Below are 21,407 nucleotides of genomic sequence, written 5' to 3' on the forward strand. Positions count from 1 at the left end.
TCTGCCTACGGCCACACCACCCTGAACATGCCCGATCTCGTCTGATCTTGGAAGCTAAGCAGTGTTGGGCCTGGTTAGTACTTGGATGGGAGACCACCTAGGAATACCAGGTGCTGCAGGCTTTTGCTTTTTCTTACTTCCACCAGCAGGGGTCACTCTCCTCTATGCCTTTTTTCCATTCCTTTTTTCACAAGCGCACACATGCTCCTTTCTTCTTTTCATTTGCTTTCTCTCTTGCGCTATTTAATCCTTGCAAAATACCAGCATCCTTCTCATCACCGTGGGCCTCCAGCATTGTTGCTTATTTACTTTTAATACTAGGCTTCTTTTCACCAGGACCAGCGACTCCCGCATGACTGGAGGCAACCACCGCTGACCTGGAGGCAACCACCGGTAACCTGGAGGCCAGTTTACAGCACAACCCAAGCAAAACACCTTTGCAGGCCACACGACCCCCCCGAAGAGCAGCTCAAATTCACTCGCAACCATCTCACCCTCTTCCTTCATTCACTCCTGGGCGTTTCGCTCCACCCCAAGTTGCGGGTCCAGCTTGCTCTTTCTGTCACATCCCCGCGATGAACGGTTTAGCCTGCAGGAGACCCTGCGCCGAGCCATTTTTAAACACATCTGATGCGGCAGGTGTTTCATTGCTCAACAAACAACACCTATAGGGACGGCACAGCCTATGCATCGGTCCTTCGGAGACCGGCCAGAGTTCTCGTCCCCACGCGAGCCTGAGGAAGGCTGGCCGGGCGATGGGCCAAGCAGCGTCTACTGGCCATACCACCTTGGATACATCCAATCTCGGAAGCAAAGCAGAGATGGGTTCGGAAATACTTGGTTGGGACACCTCCTGAGAACACCAGGTATTGTAGACAATTTTGATGACGTTTTGCCATCTTGCCCAGCTCGGCTAGCATGGAGTGGCGCCTTGCTGGACACCGACCTTACGTAAAGTAGAGGCTGGAAGTACCAAGCCTCCCAAGCCCCCCAAGACCTCTAAGATAAGGACGCAACCCCGCCGCCTCTACCAGGCCTCACACCGAGCTCCTTGCCACGGCTAGGAGTGCTTATTGACCCCGCAGCCGGCCGTATGCAAATGATGGCGTTAAAAGCATCTCGCGCTGTGAAGGGGCCAGGCTTTCAGCAGCTGCCCAGGGGATGGTTTTAGAGGGCGACCGCCTAACGAGGGCCAGCAGAAGTAACGTCTTCTTCGTCAAAGAAGCTTGTGTAACTAACCCAATCAGACAGCTGCCCAGGAGCTAACCTCAGTGCTAGGAAGGAGCGGGAGGGAATTGAGGGGGTGATTCCTGCTAAGGCCCTGAAATAATAATAAGAGAGGCAGGAGAGTCTGACGCATGGTGGCGGAAAAGCTGCAGGTGCAAATAGGGAATGTGGTCTCGTGCGAGCAACTTGTGCATGCTCGCTGTGTGTGAGTGTGCGCTTCCTAGGTACGGCGCGCTGCAGACAGTCAAAAGGGTTGCTCCCTTTCATTAAAAGTTAATCCCCGGCTGCAGGCTATTAGAAAGCAACTAACCGCGCTCTACTCACCCTACCCAGGTCTACCGGTGAGTCTCGCCGCTGCTCCCGGCCTGTGGCATTGGCCGCGACGCTGACGTTCCGTCGACAGCGCGGCAGCCGATCAGTGAGCTCAGCGGCTGTGAGCGGGGCGTTCTGTCTACAAGACCTTTTTAAGGAGCCAGCAAAAAAGTGAAGAGAAAGGAAAGCACAAAAGCACCTTGTCTTACTAAGCACTGGAAAGGGCAGCCGGCAACCGGACGTCAAAGTAGAAAAGCAGCAAGTGAGAGGCCTGTCGCTGCCTATGGCCACACCACCATGAACATGCCTGATCTCGTCTAATCTTGGAAGCTAAGCAGGGTCAGGCCTGGTTAGTACTTGGATGGGAGACTGCCTGGGAATACCAGGTGCTGTAGGCTTTTGCTTTTTCTTACTTCCACAAGCAGGGGTCACTCTCCTCTATGCCTTTTTTCCATTCCTTTTTTCACAAGCGCACACATGCTCCTTTCTTCTTTTCATTTGCTTTCTCTCTTGCGCTATTTAATCCTTGCAAAATACCAGCATCCTTCTCATCACCGTGGGCCTCCAGCATTGTTGCTTATTTACTTTTAATACTAGGCATCTTTTCACCAGGACCAGCGACTCCCGCATGACTGGAGGCAACCACCGCTGACCTGGAGGCAACCACTGGTAACCTGGAGGCCAGTTTACAGCACAACCCAAGCAAAACACCTTTGCAGGCCACACGACCCCCCCGAAGAGCAGCTCAAATTCACTCGCAACCATCTCACCCTCTTCCTTCATTCACTCCTGGGCGTTTCGCTCCACCCCAAGTTGCGGGTGCAGCTTGCTCTTTCTGTCACATCCCCGTGATGAACGATTTAGCCTGCAGGAGACCCTGCGCCGAGCCATTTTTAAACACATCTGATGCGGCAGGTGTTTCATTGCTCAACAAACAACACCTATAGGGACGGCACAGCCTATGCATCGGTCCTTCGGAGACCGCCCCAGAACGGCCAGAGTTCTCGTCCCCACGCGAGCCTGAGGAAGGCTGGCCGGGCGATGGCCCAAGCAGCGTCTACTGGCCATACCACCTTGGATACGTCCGATCTCGGAAGCAAAGCAGAGATGGGTTCGGAAATACTTGGTTGGGACACCTCCTGAGAACACCAGGTATTGTAGACAATTTTGATGACGTTTTGCCATCTTGCCCAGCTCGGCTAGCATGGAGTGGCGCCTTGCTGGACACCGACCTTACGTAAAGTAGAGGCTGGAAGTCCGAAGCCTCCCAAGCCCCCCAAGACCTCTAAGATAAGGACGCAACCCCGCCGCCTCTACCAGGCCTCACACCGAGCTCCTTGCCACGGCTAGGAGTGCTTATTGACCCCGCAGCCGGCCGTATGCAAATGATGGCGTTAAAAGCATCTCGCGCTGTGAAGGGGCCAGGCTTTCAGCAGCTGCCCAGGGGATGGTTTTAGAGGGCGACCGCCTAACGAGGGCCAGCAGAAGTAACGTCTTCTTCTTCAAAGAAGCTTGTGTAACTAACCCAATCAGACAGCTGCCCAGGAGCTAACCTCAGTGCTAGGAAGGAGCGGGAGGGAATTGAGGGGGTGGTTACTGCTAAGGCCCTGAAATAATAATAAGACAGGCAGGAGAGTCTGACACATGGTGGCGGAAAAGCTGCAGGTGCAAATAGGGAATGTGGTCTCGTGCGAGCAACTTGTGCATGCTCGCTGTGTGTGAGTGTGCGCTTCCTAGGTACCGCGCGCTGCAGACAGTCAAAAGGGTTGCTCCCTTTCATTAAAAGTTAATCCCCGGCTGCAGGCTATTAGAAAGCAACTAACCGTGCTCTACTCACCCTACCCAGGTCTACCGGTGAATCTCGCCGCTGCTCCCGGCCTGTGGCATTGGCCGCGACGCTGACGTTCCGTCGACAGCGCGGCAGCCGATCAGTGAGCTCAGCGGCTCTGAGCGGGGCGTTCTGTCTACAAGACCTTTTTAAGGAGCCATCAAAAAAGTAAAGAGAAAGGAAAGCACAAAAGCACCTTGTCTTACTAAGCACTGGAAAGGGCAGTCGGCAACCGGACGTCAAAGTAGAAAAGCAGCAAGTGAGAGGCCTGTCGCTGCCTACGGCCACACCACCCTGAACATGCCTGATCTCGTCTAATCTCGGAAGCTAAGCAGGGTCAGGCCTGGTTAGTACTTGGATGGGAGACTGCCTGGGAATACCAGGTGCTGTAGGCTTTTGCTTTTTCTTACTTCCACAAGCAGGGGTCACTCTCCTCTATGCCTTTTTTCCATTCCTTTTTTCACAAGCGCACACATGCTCCTTTCTTCTTTTCATTTGCTTTCTCTCTTGCGCTATTTAATCCTTGCAAAATACCAGCATCTTTCTCATCACCGTGGGCCTCCAGCATTGTTGCTTATTTACTTTTAATACTAGGCTTCTTTTCACCAGGACCAGCGACTCCCGGCTGACTGGAGGCAACCACCGCTGACCTGGAGGCAACCACCGGTAACCTGGAGGCCAGTTTACAGCACAACCCAAGCAAAACACCTTTGGAGGCCACACGACCCCCCCCGAAGAGCAGCTCAAATTCACTCGCAACCATCTCACCCTCTTCCTTCATTCACTCCTGGGCGTTTCGCTCCACCCCTAGTTGCGGGTCCAGCTTGCTCTTTCTGTCACATCCCCGCGATGAACGGTTTAGCCTGCAGGAGACCCTGCGCCGAGCCATTTTTAAACACATCTGATGCGGCTGGTGTTTCATTGCTCAACAAACAACACCTATAGGGATGGCACAGCCTATGCACCGATCCTTCGGAGACCGCCCCACATGAGCCTGAGGAAGGCTGGCCGGGCGATGGGCCAAGCAGCGTCTACTGGCCATACCACCTTGGATACGTCCGATCTCGGAAGCAAAGCAGAGATGGGTTCGGAAATACTTGGTTGGGACACCTCCTGAGAACACCAGGTATTGTAGACAATTTTGATGACGTTTTGCCATCTTGCCCAGCTCGGCTAGCATGGAGTGGCGCCTTGCTGGACACCGACCTTACGTAAAGTAGAGGCTGGAAGTCCCAAGCCTCCCAAGCCCCCAAGACCTCTAAGATAAGGACGCAACCCCGCCGCCTCTACCAGGCCTCACACCGAGCTCCTTGCCACGGCTAGGAGTGCTTATTGACCCCGCAGCCGGCCGTATGCAAACGATGGCGTTAAAAGCATCTCGCGCTGTGAAGGGGCCAGGCTTTCAGCAGCTGCCCAGGGGATGGTTTTAGAGGGCGACCGCCTAACGAGGGCCAGCAGAAGTAACGTCTTCTTCTTCAAAGAAGCTTGTGTAACTAACCCAATCAGACAGCTGCCCAGGAGCTAACCTCAGTGCTAGGAAGGAGCGGGAGGGAATTGAGGGGGTGGTTCCTGCTAAGGCCCTGAAATAATAATAAGACAGGCAGGAGAGTCTGACGCATGGTGGCGGAAAAGCTGCAGGTGCAAATAGGGAATGTGGTCTCGTGCGAGCAACTTGTGCATGCTCGCTGTGTGTGAGTGTGCGCTTCCTAGGTACGGCGCGCTGCAGACAGTCAAAAGGGTTGCTCCCTTTCATTAAAAGTTAATCTAGAAAGCAACTAACCGCGCTCTACTCACCCTACCCAGGTCTACCGGTGAGTCTCGCCGCTGCTCCCGGCCTGTGGCATTGGCCGCGACGCTGACGTTCCGTCGACAGCGCGGCAGCCGATCAGTGAGCTCAGCGGCTGTGAGCGGGGCGTTCTGTCTACAAGACCTTTTTAAGGAGCCAGCAAAAAAGTGAAGAGAAAGGAAAGCACAAAAGCACCTTGTCTTACTAAGCACTGGAAAGGGCAGCCGGCAACCGGACGTCAAAGTAGAAAAGCAGCAAGTGAGAGGCCTGTCTCTTCCTCCAGCCACACCACTCTGAACACGCCCAGTCTCGTCTGATCTCAGAAACTAAGCAGGGTCAGGCCTGGTTAGTACTTGGATGGGAGACTACCTGGGAATACCAGGTGCTGTAGGCTTTTGCTTTTTCTTACTTCACAAGCAGGGGTCACTCTCCTCTATGCCTTTTTTCCATTCCTTTTTTCACAAGCGCACACATGCTCCTTTCTTCTTTTCATTTGCTTTCTCTCTTGCGCTATTTAATCCTTGCAAAATACCAGCATCCTTCTCATCACCGTGGGCCTCCAGCATTGTTGCTTATTTACTTTTAATACTAGGCTTCTTTTCGCCAGGACCAGCGACTCCCGGCTGACTGGAGGCAACCACCGGTGACCTGGAGGCAACCACCGGTAACCTGGAGGCCAGTTTACAGCACAACCCAAGCAAAACACCTTTGCAGGCCACACGACCCCCCCGAAGAGCAGCTCAAATTCACTCGCAACCATCTCACCCTCTTCCTTCATTCACTCCCGGGCGTTTCGCTCCACCCCAAGTTGCGGGTCCAGCTTGCTCTTTCTGTCACATCCCCGCGATGAACGGTTTAGCCTGCAGGAGACCCTGCGCCGAGCCATTTTTAAACACATCTGATGCGGCAGGTGTTTCATTGCTCAACAAACAACACCTATAGGGACGGCACAGCCTATGCATCGGTCCTTCGGAGACCGCCCCAGAACGGCCGAGTTCTCGTCCCCACGCGAGCCTGAGGAAGGCTGGCCGGGCGATGGGCCAAGCAGCGTCTACTGGCCATACCACCTTGGATACGTCCGATCTCGGAAGCAAAGCAGAGATGGGTTCGGAAATACTTGGTTGGGACACCTCCTGAGAACACCAGGTATTGTAGACAATTTTGATGACGTTTTGCCATCTTGCCCAGCTCGGCTAGCATGGAGTGGCGCCTTGCTGGACACCGACCTTACGTAAAGTAGAGGCTGGAAGTCCCAAGCCTCCCAAGCCCCCCAAGACCTCTAAGATAAGGACGCAACCCCGCCGCCTCTACCAGGCCTCACACCGAGCTCCTTGCCATGGCTAGGAGTGCTTATTGACCCCGCAGCCGGCCGTATGCAAATGATGGCGTTAAAAGCATCTCGCGCTGTGAAGGGGCCAGGCTTTCAGCAGCTGCTCAGGGGATGGTTTTAGAGGGCGACCGCCTAACGAGGGCCAGCAGAAGTAACGTCTTCTTCTTCAAAGAAGCTTGTGTAACTAACCCAATCAGACAGCTGCCCAGGAGCTAACCTCAGTGCTAGGAAGGAGCGGGAGGGAATTGAGGGGGTGGTTCCTGCTAAGGCCCTGAAATAATAATAAGACAGGCAGGAGAGTCTGACGCATGGTGGCGGAAAAGCTGCAGGTGCAAATAGGGAATGTGGTCTCGTGCGAGGAACTTGTGCATGCTCGCTGTGTGTGAGTGTGCGCTTCCTAGGTACGGCGCGCTGCAGACAGTCAAAAGGGTTGCTCCCTTTCATTAAAAGTTAATCCCCGGCTGCAGGCTATTAGAAAGCAACTAACCGCGCTCTACTCACCCTACCCAGGTCTACCGGTGAGTCTCGCCGCTGCTCCCGGCCTGTGGCATTGGCCGCGACGCTGACGTTCCGTCGACAGCGCGGCAGCCGATCAGTGAGCTCAGCGGCTCTGAGCGGGGCGTTCTGTCTACAAGACCTTTTTAAGGAGCCAGCAAAAAAGTGAAGAGAAAGGAAAGCACAAAAGCACCTTGTCTCACTAAGCACTGGAATGGGCAGCCGGCAGCCGGAAGTCAAAGTAGAAAAGCAGCAAGTGAGAGGCCTGTCTCTGCCTACGGCCACACCACCCTGAACACACCTGATCTTGACTGATTTTGGAATCTAAGCAGGGTTGGGCCTGGTTAGTAATTGGATGGGAGACTGCCTGGGAATACCAGGTGCTGTAGGCTTTTGCTTTTTCTTACTTCCACCAGCAGGGGTCACTCTCCTCTATGCCTTTTTTCCATTCCTTTTTTCACAAGCGCACACATGCTCCTTTCTTCTTTTCATTTGCTTTCTCTCTTGCGCTATTTAATCCTTGCAAAATACCAGCATCCTTCTCATCACCGTGGGCCTCCAGCATTGTTGCTTATTTACTTTTAATACTAGGCTTCTTTTCACCAGGACCAGCGACTCCCGCATGACTGGAGGCAACCACCGCTGACCTGGAGGCCAGTTTACAGCACAACCCAAGCAAAACACCTTTGCAGGCCACACGACCCCCCTGAAGAGCAGCTCAAATTCACTCGCAACCATCTCACCCTCTTCCTTCATTCACTCCTGGGCGTTTCGCTCCACCCCAAGTTGTTGGTCCAGCTTGCTCTTTCTGTCACATCCCCGCGATGAACGGTTTAGCCTGCAGGAGACCCTGCGCCGAGCCATTTTTAAACACATCTGATGCGGCAGGCGTTTCATTGCTCAACAAACAACACCTATAGGGACGGCACAGCCTATGCATCGGTCCTTCGGAGACCGCCCCAGAACGGCCAGAGTTCTCGTCCCCACGCAAGCCTGAGGAAGGCTGGCCGGTCGATGGGCCAAGCAGCGTCTACTGGCCATACCACCTTGGATACGTCCGATCTCGGAAGCAAAGCAGAGATGGGTTCGGAAATACTTGGTTGGGACACCTCCTGAGAACACCAGGTATTGTAGACAATTTTGATGACATTTTGCCATCTTGCGCAGCTCGGCTAGCATGGAGTGGTGCTTTGCTGGACACCGACCTTACGTAAAGTAGAGGCTGGAAGTCCCAAGCCTCCCAAGCCCCCCAAGACCTCTAAGATAAGGACGCAACCCCGCCGCCTCTACCAGGCCTCACACCGAGCTCCTTGCCACGGCTAGGAGTGCTTATTGACCCCGCAGCCGGCCGTATGCAAATGATGGCGTTAAAAGCATCTCGCGCTGTGAAGGGGCCAGGCTTTCAGCAGCTGCCCAGGGGATGGTTTTAGAGGGCGACCGCCTAACGAGGGCCAGCAGAAGTAACGTCTTCTTCTTCAAAGAAGCTTGTGTAACTAACCCAATCAGACAGCTGCCCAGGAGCTAACCTCAGTGCTAGGAAGGAGCGGGAGGGAATTGAGGGGGTGGTTCCTGCTAAGGCCCTGAAATAATAATAAGACAGGCAGGAGAGTCTGACGCATGGTGGCGGAAAAGCTGCAGGTGCAAATAGGGAATGTGGTCTCGTGCGAGCAACTTGTGCATGCTCGCTGTGTGTGAGTGTGCGCTTCCTAGGTACGGCGCGCTGCAGACAGTCAAAAGGGTTGCTCCCTTTCATTAAAAGTTAATCCCTGGCTGCAGGCTATTAGAAAGCAACTAACCGCGCTCTACTCACCCTACCCAGGTCTACCGGTGAGTCTCGCAGCTGCTCCCGGCCTGTGGCATTGGCCGCGACGCTTACGTTCCGTCGACAGCGTGGCAGCCGATCAGTGAGCTCAGCGGCTCTGAGCGGGGCGTTCTGTCTACAAGACGTTTTTAAGGAGCCAGCAAAAAAGTGAAGAGAAAAGAAAGCACAAAAGCACCTTGTCTCACTAAGCACTGGTAAGGGCAGCCGGCAACCGGACGTCAAAGTAGAAAAGCAGCAAGTGAGAGGCCTGTCGCTGCCTATGGCCACACCACCCTGAACATGCCTGATCTCGTCTAATCTTGGAAGCTAAACAGGGTCAGGCCTGGTTAGTACTTGGATGGGAGACTGCCTGGGAATACCAGGTGCTGTAGGTTTTTGCTTTTTGTTACTTCCACAAGCAGGGGTCACTCTCCTCTATGCCTTTTTTCCATTCCTTTTTTCACAAGCGCACACATGCTCCTTTCTTCTTTTCATTTGCTTTCTCTCTTGCGCTATTTAATCCTTGCAAAATACCAGCATCCTTCTCATCACCGTGGGCCTCCAGCATTGTTGCTTATTTACTTTTAATACTAGGCTTCTTTTCACCAGGACCAGCGACTCCCGGCTGACTGGAGGCAACCACAGCTGACCTGGAGGCAACCACCGGTAACCTGGAGGCCAGTTTACAGCACAACCCAAGCAAAACACCTTTGGAGGCCACACGACCCCCCCGAAGAGCAGCTCAAATTCACTCGCAACCATCTCACCCTCTTCCTTCATTCACTCCTGGGCGTTTCGCTCCACCCCTAGTTGCGGGTCCAGCTTGCTCTTTCTGTCACATCCCCGCGATGAACGGTTTAGCCTGCAGGAGACCCTGCGCCGAGCCATTTTTAAACACATCTGATGCGGCTGGTGTTTCATTGCTCAACAAACAACACCTATAGGGATGGCACAGCCTATGCACCGGTCCTTCGGAGACCGCCCCACATGAGCCTGAGGAAGGCTGGCCGGGCGATGGGCCAAGCAGCGTCTACTGGCCATACCACCTTGGATACGTCCGATCTCGGAAGCAAAGCAGAGATGGGTTCGGAAATACTTGGTTGGGACACCTCCTGAGAACACCAGGTATTGTAGACAATTTTGATGACGTTTTGCCATCTTGCCCAGCTCGGCTAGCATGGAGTGGCGCCTTGCTGTACACCGACCTTACGTAAAGTAGAGGCTGGAAGTCCCAAGCCTCCCAAGCCCCCAAGACCTCTAAGATAAGGACGCAACCCCGCCGCCTCTACCAGACCTCACACCGAGCTCCTTGCCACGGCTAGGAGTGCTTATTGACCCCGCAGCCGGCCGTATGCAAACGATGGCGTTAAAAGCATCTCGCGCTGTGAAGGGGCCAGGCTTTCAGCAGCTGCCCAGGGGATGGTTTTAGAGGGCGACCGCCTAACGAGGGCCAGCAGAAGTAACGTCTTCTTCTTCAAAGAAGCTTGTGTAACTAACCCAATCAGACAGCTGCCCAGGAGCTAACCTCAGTGCTAGGAAGGAGCGGGAGGGAATTGAGGGGGTGGTTCCTGCTAAGGCCCTGAAATAATAATAAGACAGGCAGGAGAGTCTGACGCATGGTGGCGGAAAAGCTGCAGGTGCAAATAGGGAATGTGGTCTCGTGCGAGCAACTTGTGCATGCTCGCTGTGTGTGAGTGTGCGCTTCCTAGGTACGGCGCGCTGCAGACAGTCAAAAGGGTTGCTCCCTTTCATTAAAAGTTAATCTAGAAAGCAACTAACCGCGCTCTACTCACCCTACCCAGGTCTACCGGTGAGTCTCGCCGCTGCTCCCGGCCTGTGGCATTGGCCGCGACGCTGACGTTCCGTCGACAGCGCGGCAGCCGATCAGTGAGCTCAGCGGCTGTGAGCGGGGCGTTCTGTCTACAAGACCTTTTTAAGGAGCCAGCAAAAAAGTGAAGAGAAAGGAAAGCACAAAAGCACCTTGTCTTACTAAGCACTGGAAAGGGCAGCCGGCAACCGGACGTCAAAGTAGAAAAGCAGCAAGTGAGAGGCCTGTCTCTTCCTCCAGCCACACCACTCTGAACACGCCCAGTCTCGTCTGATCTCGGAAACTAAGCAGGGTCAGGCCTGGTTAGTACTTGGATGGGAGACTACCTGGGAATACCAGGTGCTGTAGGCTTTTGCTTTTTCTTACTTCACAAGCAGGGGTCACTCTCCTCTATGCCTTTTTTCCATTCCTTTTTTCACAAGCGCACACATGCTCCTTTCTTCTTTTCATTTGCTTTCTCTCTTGCGCTATTTAATCCTTGCAAAATACCAGCATCCTTCTCATCACCGTGGGCCTCCAGCATTGTTGCTTATTTACTTTTAATACTAGGCTTCTTTTCGCCAGGACCAGCGACTCCCGGCTGACTGGAGGCAACCACCGGTGACCTGGAGGCAACCACCGGTAACCTGGAGGCCAGTTTACAGCACAACCCAAGCAAAACACCTTTGCAGGCCACACGACCCCCCCGAAGAGCAGCTCAAATTCACTCGCAACCATCTCACCCTCTTCCTTCATTCACTCCCGGGCGTTTCGCTCCACCCCAAGTTGCGGGTCCAGCTTGCTCTTTCTGTCACATCCCCGCGATGAACGGTTTAGCCTGCAGGAGACCCTGCGCCGAGCCATTTTTAAACACATCTGATGCGGCAGGTGTTTCATTGCTCAACAAACAACACCTATAGGGACGGCACAGCCTATGCATCGGTCCTTCGGAGACCGCCCCAGAACGGCCGAGTTCTCGTCCCCACGCGAGCCTGAGGAAGGCTGGCCGGGCGATGGGCCAAGCAGCGTCTACTGGCCATACCACCTTGGATACGTCCGATCTCGGAAGCAAAGCAGAGATGGGTTCGGAAATACTTGGTTGGGACACCTCCTGAGAACACCAGGTATTGTAGACAATTTTGATGACGTTTTGCCATCTTGCCCAGCTCGGCTAGCATGGAGTGGCGCCTTGCTGGACACCGACCTTACGTAAAGTAGAGGCTGGAAGTCCCAAGCCTCCCAAGCCCCCCAAGACCTCTAAGATAAGGACGCAACCCCGCCGCCTCTACCAGGCCTCACACCGAGCTCCTTGCCATGGCTAGGAGTGCTTATTGACCCCGCAGCCGGCCGTATGCAAATGATGGCGTTAAAAGCATCTCGCGCTGTGAAGGGGCCAGGCTTTCAGCAGCTGCTCAGGGGATGGTTTTAGAGGGCGACCGCCTAACGAGGGCCAGCAGAAGTAACGTCTTCTTCTTCAAAGAAGCTTGTGTAACTAACCCAATCAGACAGCTGCCCAGGAGCTAACCTCAGTGCTAGGAAGGAGCGGGAGGGAATTGAGGGGGTGGTTCCTGCTAAGGCCCTGAAATAATAATAAGACAGGCAGGAGAGTCTGACGCATGGTGGCGGAAAAGCTGCAGGTGCAAATAGGGAATGTGGTCTCGTGCGAGCAACTTGTGCATGCTCGCTGTGTGTGAGTGTGCGCTTCCTAGGTACGGCGCGCTGCAGACAGTCAAAAGGGTTGCTCCCTTTCATTAAAAGTTAATCCCCGGCTGCAGGCTATTAGAAAGCAACTAACCGCGCTCTACTCACCCCTACTCACCCTACCCAGGTCTACCGGTGAGTCTCGCCGCTGCTCCGGCCTGTGGCATTGGCCGCGACGCTGACGTTCCGTCGACAGCGCGGCAGCCGATCAGTGAGCTCAGCGGCTCTGAGCGGGGCGTTCTGTCTACAAGACCTTTTTAAGGAGCCAGCAAAAAAGTGAAGAGAAAGGAAAGCACAAAAGCACCTTGTCTCACTAAGCACTGGAATGGGCAGCCGGCAGCCGGACGTCAAAGTAGAAAAGCAGCAAGTGAGAGGCCTGTCTCTGCCTACGGCCACACCACCCTGAACACACCTGATCTCGACTGATCTTGGAATCTAAGCAGGGTTGGGCCTGGTTAGTAATTGGATGGGAGACCGCCTGGGAATACCAGGTGCTGTAGGCTTTTGCTTTTTCTTACTTCCACCAGCAGGGGTCACTCTCCTCTATGCCTTTTTTCCATTCCTTTTTTCACAAGCGCACACATGCTCCTTTCTTCTTTTCATTTGCTTTCTCTCTTGCGCTATTTAATCCTTGCAAAATACCAGCATCCTTCTCATCACCGTGGGCCTCCAGCATTGTTGCTTATTTACTTTTAATACTAGGCTTCTTTTCACCAGGACCAGCGACTCCCGCATGACTGGAGGCAACCACCGCTGACCTGGAGGCCAGTTTACAGCACAACCCAAGCAAAACACCTTTGCAGGCCACACGACCCCCCCGAAGAGCAGCTCAAATTCACTCGCAACCATCTCACCCTCTTCCTTCATTCACTCCTGGGCGTTTCGCTCCACCCCAAGTTGTTGGTCCAGCTTGCTCTTTCTGTCACATCCCCGCAATGAACGGATTAGCCTGCAGGAGACCCTGCGCCGAGCCATTTTTAAACACATCTGATGCGGCAGGCGTTTCATTGCTCAACAAACAACACCTATAGGGACGGCACAGCCTATGCATCGGTCCTTCGGAGACCGCCCCAGAACGGCCAGAGTTCTCGTCCCCACGCAAGCCTGAGGAAGGCTGGCCGGTCGATGGGCCAAGCAGCGTCTACTGGCCATACCACCTTGGATACGTCCGATCTCGGAAGCAAAGCAGAGATGGGTTCGGAAATACTTGGTTGGGACACCTCCTGAGAACACCAGGTATTGTAGACAATTTTGATGACATTTTGCCATCTTGCGCAGCTCGGCTAGCATGGAGTGGTGCCTTGCTGGACACCGACCTTACGTAAAGTAGAGGCTGGAAGTCCCAAGCCTCCCAAGCCCCCCAAGACCTCTAAGATAAGGACGCAACCCCGCCGCCTCTACCAGGCCTCACACCGAGCTCCTTGCCACGGCTAGGAGTGCTTATTGACCCCGCAGCCGGCCGTATGCAAATGATGGCGTTAAAAGCATCTCGCGCTGTGAAGGGGCCAGGCTTTCAGCAGCTGCCCAGGGGATGGTTTTAGAGGGCGACCGCCTAACGAGGGCCAGCAGAAGTAACGTCTTCTTCTTCAAAGAAGCTTGTGTAACTAACCCAATCAGACAGCTGCCCAGGAGCTAACCTCAGTGCTAGGAAGGAGCGGGAGGGAATTGAGGGGGTGGTTCCTGCTAAGGCCCTGAAATAATAATAAGACAGGCAGGAGAGTCTGACGCATGGTGGCGGAAAAGCTGCAGGTGCAAATAGGGAATGTGGTCTCGTGCGAGCAACTTGTGCATGCTCGCTGTGTGTGAGTGTGCGCTTCCTAGGTACGGCGCGCTGCAGACAGTCAAAAGGGTTGCTCCCTTTCATTAAAAGTTAATCCCTGGCTGCAGGCTATTAGAAAGCAACTAACCGCGCTCTACTCACCCTACCCAGGTCTACCGGTGAGTCTCGCCGCTGCTCCCGGCCTGTGGCATTGGCCGCGACGCTGACGTTCCGTCGACAGCGCGGCAGCCGATCAGTGAGCTCACCGGCTCTGAGCGGGGCGTTCTGTCTACAAGACCTTTTTAAGGAGCCAGCAAAAAAGTGAAGAGAAAGGAAAGCACAAAAGCACCTTGTCTCACTAAGCACTGGGAAGGGCAGCCGGCAGTCGGACGTCAAAGTAGAAAAGCAGCAAGTGAGAGGCCTGTCTCTGCCTACGGCCACACCACCCTGAACACACCCGATCTCGTCTGATCTTGGAATCTAAGCAGGGTTGGGCCTGGTTAGTAATTGGATGGGAGAAAACCTGGGAATACCAGGTGCTGTACGCTTTTGCTTTTTCTTACTTCCACCAGCAGGGGTCACTCTCCTCTATGCCTTTTTTCCATTCCTTTTTTCACAAGCGCACACATGCTCCTTTCTTCTTTTCATTTGCTTTCTCTCTTGCGCTATTTAATCCTTGCAAAATACCAGCATCCTTCTCATCACCGTGGGCCTCCAGCATTGTTGCTTATTTACTTTTAATACTAGGCTTCTTTTCACCAGGACCAGCGACTCCCGCATGATTGGAGGCAACCACCGCTGACCTGGAGGCCAGTTTACAGCACAACCCAAGCAAAACACCTTTGCAGGCCACACGACCCCCCCCGAAGAGCAGCTCAAATTCACTCGCAATCATCTCACCCTCTTCCTTCATTCACTCCTGGGCGTTTCGCTCCACCCCAAGTTGCGGGTCCAGCTTGCCCTTTCTGTCACATCCCCGCGATGAACGGTTTAGCCTGCAGGAGACCCTCCGCCGAGCCATTTTTAAACACATCTGATGCGGCAGGTGTTTCATTGCTCAACAAACAACACCTATAGGGACGGCACAGCCTATGCATCGGTCCTTCGGAGACCGCCCCAGAACGGCCAGAGTTCACGTCCCCACGCGAGCCTGAGGAAGGCTGGCCGGGCGATGGGCCAAGCAGCGTCTACTGGCCATACCACCTTGGATACGTCCGATCTCGGAAGCAAAGCAGAGATGGGTTCGGAAATACTTGGTTGGGACACCTCCTGAGAACACCAGGTATTGTAGACAATTTTGATGACGTTTTGCCATCTTGCCCAGCTCGGCTAGCATGGAGTGGCGCCTTGCTGGACACCGACCTTACGTAAAGTAGAGGCTGGAAGTCCCAAGCCTCCCAAGCCCCCCAAGACCTCTAAGATAAGGACGCAACCCCGCCGCCTCTACCAGGCCTCACACCGAGCTCCTTGCCACGGCTAGGAGTGCTTATTGACCCCGCAGCCGGCCGTATGCAAATGATGGCGTTAAAAGCATCTCGCGCTGTGAAGGGGCCAGGCTTTCAGCAGCTGCCCAGGGGATGGTTTTAGAGGGCGACCGCCTAACGAGGGCCAGCAGAAGTAACGTCTTCTTCTTCAAAGAAGCTTGTGTAACTAACCCAATCAGACAGCTGCCCAGGAGCTAACCTCAGTGCTAGGAAGGAGCGGGAGGGAATTGAGGGGGTGGTTCCTGCTAAGGCCCTGAAATAATAATAAGAGAGGCAGGAGAGTCTGACGCATGGTGGCGGAAAAGCTGCAGGTGCAAATAGGGAATGTGGTCTCGTGCGAGCAACTTGTGCATGCTCGCTGTGTGTGAGTGTGCGCTTCCTAGGTACGGCGCGCTGCAGACAGTCAAAAGGGTTGCTCCCTTTCATTAAAAGTTAATCCCCGGCTGCAGGCTATTAGAAAGCAACTAACCGCGCTCTACTCACCCTACCCAGGTCTACCGGTGAGTCTCGCCGCTGCTCCCGGCCTGTGGCATTGGCCGCGACGCTGACGTTCCGTCGACAGCGCGGCAGCCGATCAGTGAGCTCAGTGGCTCTGAGCGGGGCGTTCTGTCTACAAGACCTTTTTAAGGAGCCAGCAAAAAAGTGAAGAGAAAGGAAAGCACAAAAGCACCTTGTCTCACTAAGCACTGGAAAGGGCAGCCGGCAGCCGGACTTCAAAGTAGAAAAGCAGCAAGTGAGAGGCCTGTCTCTGCCTACGGCCACACCACCCTGACCACACCCGATCTTGTCTGATCTTGGAATCTAAACAGCGTTGGGCCTGCTTAGTACTTGGATGGGAGACCGCCTGGGAATACCAGGTGCTGTAGGCTTTTGCTTTTTCTTACTTCCACAAGCAGGGGTCACTCTCCTCTATGCCTTTTTTCCATTCCTTTTTTCACAAGCGCACACATGCTCCTTTCTTCTTTTCATTTGCTTTCTCTCTTGCGCTATTTAATCCTTGCAAAATACCAGCATCCTTCTCATCACCGTGGGCCTCCAGCATTGTTGCTTATTTACTTTTAATACTAGGCTTCTTTTCACCAGGACCAGCGACTCCCGCATGACTGGAGGCAACCACCGCTGACCTGGAGGCCAGTTTACAGCACAACCCAAGCAAAACACCTTTGCAGGCCACACGACCCCCCCGAAGAGCAGCTCAAATTCACTCGCAATCATCTCACCCTCTTCCTTCATTCACTCCTGGGCGTTTCGCTCCACCCCAAGTTGCGGGTCCAGCTTGCTCTTTCTGTCACATCCCCGCGATGAACGGTTTAGCCTGCAGGAGACCCTGCGCCAAGCCATTTTTAAACACATCTGATGCGGCAGGTGTTTCATTGCTCAACAAACAACACCTATAGGGACGGCACAGCCTATGCATCGGTCCTTCGGAGACCGCCCCAGAACGGCCAGAGTTCTCGTCCCCACGCGAGCCTGAGAAAGGCTGGCCGGGCGATGGGCCAAGCAGCGTCTACTGTCCATACCACCTTGGATACGTCCGATCTTGGAAGCAAAGCAGAGATGGGTTCGGAAATACTTGGTTGGGACACCTCCTGAGAACACCAGGTATTGTAGACAATTTTGATGACGTTTTGCCATCTTGCGCAGCTCGGCTAGCATGGAGTGGCGCCTTGCTGGACACCGACCTTACGTAAAGTAGAGGCTGGAAGTCCCAAGCCTCCCAAGCCCCCCAAGACCTCTAAGATAAGGACGCAACCCCGCCGCCTCTACCAGGCCTCACACCGAGCTCCTTGCCACGGCTAGGAGTGCTTATTGACCCCGCAGCCGGCCGTATGCAAATGATGGAGTTAAAAGCATCTCGCGCTGTGAAGGGGCCAGGCTTTCAGCAGCTGCCCAGGGGATGGTTTTAGAGGGCGACCGCCTAACGAGGGCCAGCAGAAGTAACGTCTTCTTCTTCAAAGAATCTTGTGTAACTAACCCAATCAGACAGCTGCCCAGGAGCTAAACTCAGTGCTAGGAAGGAGCGGGAGGGAATTGAGGGGGTGGTTCCTGCTAAGGCCCTGAAATAATAATAAGACAGGCAGGAGAGTCTGACGCATGGTGGCGGAAAAGCTGCAGGTGCAAATAGGGAATGTGGTCTCGTGCGAGCAACTTGTGCATGCTCGCTGTGTGTGACTGTGCGCTTCCTAGGTACGGCGCGCTGCAGACAGTCAAAAGGGTTGCTCCCTTTCATTAAAAGTTAATCCCCGGCTGCAGGCTATTAGAAAGCAACTAACCGCGCTCTACTCACCCTACCCAGGTCTACCGGTGAGTCTCGCCGCTGCTCCCGGCCTGTGGCATTGGCCGCGACGCTGACGTTCCGTCGACAGCGCGGCAGCCGATCAGTGAGCTCAGTGGCTCTGAGCGGGGCGTTCTGTCTACAAGACCTTTTTAAGGAGCCAGCAAAAAAGTGAAGAGAAAGGAAAGCACAAAAGCACCTTGTCTCACTAAGCACTGGAAAGGGCAGCCGGCAGCCGGACGTCAAAGTAGAAAAGCAGCAAGTGAGAGGCCTGTCTCTGCCTACGGCCACACCACCCTGACCACACCCAATCTTGTCTGATCTCGGAATCTAAGCAGGGTTTGGCCTTCTTAGTACTTGGATGGGAGACCGCCTGGGAATACCAGGTGCTGTAGGCTTTTGCTTTTTCTTACTTCCACAAGCCGGGGTCATTCTCCTCTATGCCTTTTTTCCATTCCTTTTTTCACAAGCGCACACATGCTCCTTTCTTCTTTTCATTTGCTTTCTCTCTTGCGCTATTTAATCCTTGCAAAATACCAGCATCCTTCTCATCACCGTGGGCCTCCAGCATTGTTGCTTATTTACTTTTAATACTAGGCTTCTTTTCACCAGGACCAGAGACTCCCGCATGACTGGAGGCAACCACCGCTGACCTGGAGGCAACCACCGCTGACCTGGGGGCCAGTTTACAGCACAACCCAAGCAAAACACCTTTGCAGGCCACACGACCCCCCCGAAGAGCAGCTCAAATTCACTCGCAACCATCTCACCCTCTTCCTTCATTCACTCCTGGGCGTTTCGCTCCACCCCAAGTTGTTGGTCCAGCTTGCTCTTTCTGTCACATCCCCGCGATGAACGGTTTAGCCTGCAGGAGACCCTGCGCCGAGCCATTTTTAAACACATCTGATGCGGCAGGTGTTTCATTGCTCAACAAACAACACCTATAGGGACGGCACAGCCTATGCATCGGTCCTTCGGAGACCGCCCCAGAACGGCCAGAGTTCTCGTCCCCACGCAAGCCTGAGGAAGGCTGGCCGGTCGATGGGCCAAGCAGCATCTACTGGCCATACCACCTTGGATACGTCCGATCTCGGAAGCAAAGCAGAGATGGGTTCGGAAATACTTGGTTGGGACACCTCCTGAGAACACCAGGTATTGTAGACAATTTTGATGACGTTTTGCCATCTTGCGCAGCTCGGCTAGCATGGAGTGGCGCCTTGCTGGACACCGACCTTACGTAAAGTAGAGGCTGGAAGTCCCAAGCCCCCCAAGACCTCTAAGATAAGGACGCAACCCCGCCGCCTCTACCAGGCCTCACACCGAGCTCCTTGCCACGGCTAGGAGTGCTTATTGACCCTGCAGCCGGCCGTATGCAAATGATGGCGTTAAAAGCATCTCGCGCTGTGAAGGGGCCAGGCTTTCAGCAGCTGCCCAGGGGATGGTTTTAGAGGGCGACCGCCTAACGAGGGCCAGCAGAAGTAACGTCTTCTTCTTCAAAGAAGCTTGTGTAACTAACCCAATCAGACAGCTGCCCAGGAGCTAACCTCAGTGCTAGGAAGGAGCGGGAGGGAATTGAGGGGGTGGTTCCTGCTAAGGCCCTGAAATAATAATAAGACAGGCAGGAGAGTCTGACGCATGGTGGCGGAAAAGCTGCAGGTGCAAATAGGGAATGTGGTCTCGTGCGAGCAACTTGTGCATGCTCGCTGTGTGTGAGTGTGCGCTTCCTAGGTACGGCGCGCTGCAGACAGTCAAAAGGGTTGCTCCCTTTCATTAAAAGTTAATCCCTGGCTGCAGGCTATTAGAAAGCAACTAACCGCGCTCTACTCACCCTACCCAGGTCTACCGGTGAGTCTCGCCGCTGCTCCCGGCCTGTGGCATTGGCCGCGACGCTGACGTTCCGTCGACAGCGCGGCAGCCGATCAGTGAGCTCAGCGGCTCTGAGCGGGGCGTTCTGTCTACAAGACCTTTTTAAGGAGCCAGCAAAAAAGTGAAGAGAAAGGAAAGCACAAAAGCACCTTGTCTCACTAAGCACTGGAAAGGGCAGCCGGCAGTCGGACGTCAAAGTAGAAAAGCATCAAGTGAGAGGCCTGTCTCTGCCTACGGCCACACCACCCTGAACACACCCAATCTCGTCTGATCTTGGAATATAAGCAGGGTTGGGCCTGGTTAGTACTTGGATGGGAGACCGCCTGGGAATACCGGGTGCTGTAGGCTTTTGCTTTTTCTTACTTCCACAAGTAGGGGTCACTCTCCTCTATGCCTTTTTTCCATTCCTTTTATCACAAGCGCACACATGCTCCTTTCTTCTTTTCATTTGCTTTTTCTCTTGCGCTATTTAATTCTTGCAAAATACCAGCATCCTTCTCATCACCGTGGGCCTCCAGCATTGTTGCTTATTTACTTTTAATACTAGGCTTCTTTTCACCAGGACCAGCGACTCCCGCATGACTGGAGGCAACCACCGCTGACCTGGAGGCCAGTTTACAGCACAACCCAAGCAAAACACCTTTGCAGGCCACACGACCCCCCCCCGAAGAGCAGCTCAAATTCACTCGCAACCATCTCACCCTCTTCCTTCATTCACTCCTGGGCGTTTCGCTCCACCCCAAGTTGCGGGTCCAGCTTGCTCTTTCTGTCACATCCCCGCGATGAACGGTTTAGCCTGCAGGAGACCCTGCGCCGAGCCATTTTTAAACACATCTGATGCGGCAGGTGTTTCATTGCTCAACAAACAACACCTATAGGGACGGCACAGCCTATGCATCGGTCCTTCGGAGACTGCCCCAGAACGGCCAGAGTTCTCGTCCCCACGCGAGCCTGAGGAAGGCTGGCCGGGCGATTGGCCAAGCAGCGTCTACTGGCCATACCACCTTGGATACGTCCGATCTCGGAAGCAAAGCAGAGATGGGTTCGGAAATACTTCGTTGGGACACCTCCTGAGAACACCAGGTATTGTAGACAATTTTGATGACGTTTTGCCATCTTGCCCAGCTCGGCTAGCATGGAGTGGCGCCTTGCTGGACACCGACCTTACGTAAAGTAGAGGCTGGAAGTCCCAAGCCTCCCAAGCCCCCCAAGACCTCTAAGATAAGGACGCAACCCCGCCGCCTCTACCAGGCCTCACACCGAGCTCCTTGCCACGGCTAGGAGTGCTTATTGACCCCGCACCCGGCCGTATGCAAATGATGGCGTTAAAAGCATCTCGCGCTGTGAAGGGGCCAGGCTTTCAGCAGCTGCCCAGGGGATGGTTTTAGAGGGCGACCGCCTAACGAGGGCCAGCAGAAGTAACGTCTTCTTCTTCAAAGAAGCTTGTGTAACTAACCCAATCAGACAGCTGCCCAGGAGCTAACCTCAGTGCTAGGAAGGAGCGGGAGGGAATTGAGGGGGTGGTTCCTGCTAAGGCCCTGAAATAATAATAAGACAGGCAGGAGAGTCTGACGCATGGTGGCGGAAAAGCTGCAGGTGCAAATAGGGAATGTGGTCTCGTGCGAGCAACTTGTGCATGCTCGCTGTGTGTGAGTGTGCGCTTCCTAGGTACGGCGTGCTGCAGACAGTCAAAAGGGTTGCTCCCTTTCATTAAAAGTTAATCCCCGGCTGCAGGC

General features: G+C 54.1%; 3 non-coding genes and 9 pseudogenes across 3 annotated transcripts; all 12 read left to right on the plus strand.

Annotated features, from left to right (window-relative positions):
• The first annotated feature begins 3 nt into the window (after positions 1-3).
• Positions 4-122, plus strand: LOC141266984 (5S ribosomal RNA). The gene has a single exon (XR_012321003.1). It is a non-coding gene; the product is annotated as a 5S ribosomal RNA (ribosomal RNA).
• A 1,696-nt stretch (positions 123-1,818) lies between these two features.
• LOC141268750 (5S ribosomal RNA) lies at positions 1,819-1,937 on the plus strand (annotated as a pseudogene).
• A 1,706-nt stretch (positions 1,938-3,643) lies between these two features.
• On the plus strand, positions 3,644-3,762 carry LOC141267315 (5S ribosomal RNA; annotated as a pseudogene).
• A 1,666-nt stretch (positions 3,763-5,428) lies between these two features.
• On the plus strand, positions 5,429-5,547 carry LOC141270009 (5S ribosomal RNA; annotated as a pseudogene).
• Positions 5,548-7,251: 1,704 nt separating this feature from the next.
• LOC141269104 (5S ribosomal RNA) lies at positions 7,252-7,370 on the plus strand (annotated as a pseudogene).
• Positions 7,371-9,055: 1,685 nt separating this feature from the next.
• LOC141268757 (5S ribosomal RNA) lies at positions 9,056-9,174 on the plus strand (annotated as a pseudogene).
• A 1,665-nt stretch (positions 9,175-10,839) lies between these two features.
• Positions 10,840-10,958, plus strand: LOC141269451 (5S ribosomal RNA; annotated as a pseudogene).
• A 1,713-nt stretch (positions 10,959-12,671) lies between these two features.
• Positions 12,672-12,790, plus strand: LOC141267278 (5S ribosomal RNA). The gene has a single exon (XR_012321287.1). It is a non-coding gene; the product is annotated as a 5S ribosomal RNA (ribosomal RNA).
• A 1,685-nt stretch (positions 12,791-14,475) lies between these two features.
• LOC141269045 (5S ribosomal RNA) lies at positions 14,476-14,594 on the plus strand (annotated as a pseudogene).
• A 1,686-nt stretch (positions 14,595-16,280) lies between these two features.
• LOC141268061 (5S ribosomal RNA) lies at positions 16,281-16,399 on the plus strand (annotated as a pseudogene).
• Positions 16,400-18,084: 1,685 nt separating this feature from the next.
• On the plus strand, positions 18,085-18,203 carry LOC141269249 (5S ribosomal RNA; annotated as a pseudogene).
• Positions 18,204-19,900: 1,697 nt separating this feature from the next.
• Positions 19,901-20,019, plus strand: LOC141270367 (5S ribosomal RNA). Its single transcript, XR_012321605.1, has one exon. It is a non-coding gene; the product is annotated as a 5S ribosomal RNA (ribosomal RNA).
• The last annotated feature ends 1,388 nt before the right edge of the window (positions 20,020-21,407 follow it).

This window comes from Phyllobates terribilis, unplaced genomic scaffold (assembly GCF_046119375.1).
Source record: "Phyllobates terribilis strain yellow unplaced genomic scaffold, ASM4611937v1 Scaffold_4__5_contigs__length_816908805, whole genome shotgun sequence".
In the NCBI taxonomy this organism is placed as follows: Eukaryota; Metazoa; Chordata; class Amphibia; order Anura; family Dendrobatidae; genus Phyllobates; species Phyllobates terribilis.